At 39.3% G+C, this 3,417-nt stretch overlaps 1 pseudogene; it reads left to right on the forward strand.

The window, feature by feature from the left end:
* The first annotated feature begins 681 nt into the window (after positions 1–681).
* On the forward strand, positions 682–1,058 carry LOC132666469 (large ribosomal subunit protein eL31 pseudogene; annotated as a pseudogene).
* The last annotated feature ends 2,359 nt before the right edge of the window (positions 1,059–3,417 follow it).

Here is a 3,417-nt window from a genome sequence, read left to right on the forward strand (position 1 = left end):
TAGATGTGTTAAGGAAAAAAACCTGTTTTTCTATCCTCTTAGGTTCTGTCTTAGAGACCTGCAAATTAAACTGACAAAAGACAAATTAGCAAGAGAAAAGACAGATTTTTATTCCTGTATATTTATTTTTCACTGAAAAATGAGACTCAAGTAGACAGAACTTAGAGTTTATATATCATCTTACTAGGGGAGGGGGAGGAGCAGAGCAACACTTCCAGGAGAGCAAATGACTTCTTAGAAAGAGGGCATAAAGGGCACTTATGCAAATGAATTTTTTGAAAAATAAATGTGCCTTTAGAAAAATAGATGGAAGATATGATAGTTTGTGACAATGTCTATCTGGGTATCATGCAACTTCTGACTTTTCAACTCCAAGAAGAGAAGATTAGAGTTGCTGCTGGAGGGTGGGGGGTGCATTTATAACAGTCAAGCTCTTTTTTAAGGCTCACCTTTTAGGCAGATAAGACTGCTTAGGAACTCAGATGACTTTGTTCAAAATAATTCCTATGCCAAAGTGACATTTTGGGGGGAGGTATATCCTGATCGCTTCCAGTGTTTTAGTATACTTTAGTTGTGCGTTAGGAAATTGGTTGGGATTCTGGGTTGAAATGTAATATATTATACATATTTTTTCCTTTTAAAATAATGTGAGCTCTTCCTTTCCAACCCCAGCCCAGCAGAATGGCTCCTGCGAAGAAGGGGGGCAAGAAGAAGGGCTATTCTGTCGTCAATGAGGTAGTGACCAGTGAATACACCATCAACATTCACAAGCGCATTCATGGAGTGGGTTTCAAGAAGCGTGCCCCTCGGGCACTCAAAGAGATCCAGAAATTTGCTGTAAAGGAGATGGGAACTCCAGATGTGTGCATTGACACTAGGCTCAACAAAGCTGTCTAGGCCAAAGGAGTAAGGAATGTTCCACACCATATGCAAGTGCGGTTGTCCAGAAAAACATAAGGAGGATGAAGATTCACCAAACAAGCTCTATATGTTGGTTACCTATGTAGCTGTCACCACTTTCAAAAATCTACAGACTGTTAACATGGATGAGAACTAATTGCTGATTGTCAAATGAAGGTATAAAACTGCATAAATAAATAAATAAATAAATACATACATAAGAAATAGAACCCAGTTAGCATCTTCACACAGAAAATCTAATTTTCAGATGCAGATTATTAATATATACTGAGATACCATTATTAATTCACTTCAAGCAAATGTCTGTCTTATGTGATAGGTATTTTTATTCACCTTCCCTCTTTTTGTGAGGTATGTAAAGGTTAAGTAACAAGCCCAAGATTCTAATGGAAGTAAGTAGCAGAGCTGGACCTGAACCCAGATATCCTGAATATAAAACCTGTCTTCTTAACCACTTCAGGGGCTAAAGGGCCTCTCCCAAGGAAAGAGCCACATCTATCTAGTGCACTGTATGTATCCCAATGCCTGACAAGGCTCAGCCCGTAGTAGCTGATCAATTACTTATCCCAAATGAATTAATTAATGGGTTGAAGAAAACCAGAATAAATTACCCCCAAATATGCCTTTTTGACATAAAAATTATTTTCAGGTGAAAGCAATTAATAAGTAGCAAATGCAGGGGTGCCTGGGTGGCTTAGTCAGTTAAGTGTCCGATTTCGGCTCAGGTCATCATCTCCTGGTTCCTGAGTTTGAGCCCTGTGTCAGGCTCTGTGCTGACAGCTTGATCCTGCTTAGGATCTGTGTCTCCCTCTCTCTCTGCCCCTCCCCTTCTCACACTCTGTCTCTCTTGAAAATAAGTAAACGTTTAAAAATTTTTAAAACAAGAAGCAAATGAAGGAAAAGGTCTCTCTTCCCTCCCCCTACCCTGCATAAAGGCAGGATATAAATTATTCTTCTTTGGAGACAGACTTTTATCAGATGACATCAGAAGAATCCATAAGCAAACCTTCTTTCATTAGTTTCCTGCCTTATATTTATCTTCCCACAGTTTGTCACCCTTGGAGACCTAAAACTACTTCCTTTCATCCTATAATTTCTCCACAAATGTATTGCTCTTTGTTGAAGATGCTACAAGAGCCAGAGTTCTAAGCCACCTCCTCGAGTTACTCTGAGTTTCTCCCATGTATATATGAGATATACATGGTAATGAGCTTTTGTTTTTCTCCTGTTAATCTGCTTTTTGTTACAAGGGTCCCAGACAAGAATTTAAAAGGCTAGAGTAGCAAGGATCTTCTTTCCTCCCTTACAGATGAAGGAATATATTTTAAAAAACACTGTAACTACATTTTGCCAAAATAACTGGCCTATCATCTTCAAAGATGCCAAGACCTTAAAAGAGTTCCTGAGGAATTCTTCTAGGTTGAAGAAAACCAAAGAGATATGACAACTAAATGCAAGGTGACCCTGGATTGGATCATTTTTCTCTACAGGATACTAAACAGTTGACAAAACATGAATAGGGACTGTGGACTAGGTGACTAATGATAGGACTGACTGCACACGTGAATGATATGAAGATTACTTCAAAGTGGAAACATCTGCAACAGCAAATGCAAAGAATTCCTATGTGAACTTCCCATATCTGACTACAGTAGAGCTTTGTGAGAGTCAGCTACCTCCTCCAGGGAGTTCTCCAATCAGGGAAGCATGACCTTGGGGACCAGGACATTCCAAAAAATTGTGTAAACAAGCTTCATCCCAACCTTCCATCCTTTGAAGCCCTAAACACCTCTACCTGCTCCCTTATTAAGTTGATGTATAAACCCCTTCCTTTAGCTGTCCAGGTTGTCTCTTCATCTGAAAGCTTCCACATGCACAAACTTTTCTCCTGTTAATCTAATGTCAGTTAATTCACAGCCCCCCATTCAAATATAAAATGGTAGAAGAAAATTTTCCTCCCACCAAAATGTATCACTGAATTTCCTGATTTTGACAGTTGTATTATGGTTACAGAGGAGTATCTTTGTTTGTCAGGAGAAAAATTGTCTTCTATGAACATTTTTGACACCTACAGAGGTCTTTTTTCTTTTTTTAAGATGTGAAGTAAATAAAGTTTGCACCAGGGAGAATGGGCAAGTTATATGTAATGGAAGGATGGGTGCTGTTGGCCACATATATCAAAGGTATAGCCATGCCTGTCAACAGAGGCCAGAGTTGTGGAGCCCAGGGGAACTTCCTCCAGGCTCAGACCCCCCAAGGTCAGGTGCTTGAGGAACCTGTGGCAAAACCAATTGAGAAAGGAGCAAAGGGTAGAGCTTTTATTTATTTATTTATTTATATTAAGTTTTTTATTTTAATTCCAGTATTGATTCCAGTGTTATATTAGCTTCAGGTGTACAATATGGTGATTCAACAATCCCACACATTACTCCATGCTCATCGTGAGAAGTGTGCTCTTTAATCCCCCTCACCTATTTCACCCACCCCCACACCTAC

Source organism: Panthera onca, chromosome B2, assembly GCF_046562875.1.
Source record: "Panthera onca isolate mPanOnc1 chromosome B2, mPanOnc1 haplotype 2, whole genome shotgun sequence".
NCBI lineage: Eukaryota > Metazoa > Chordata > Mammalia > Carnivora > Felidae > Panthera > Panthera onca.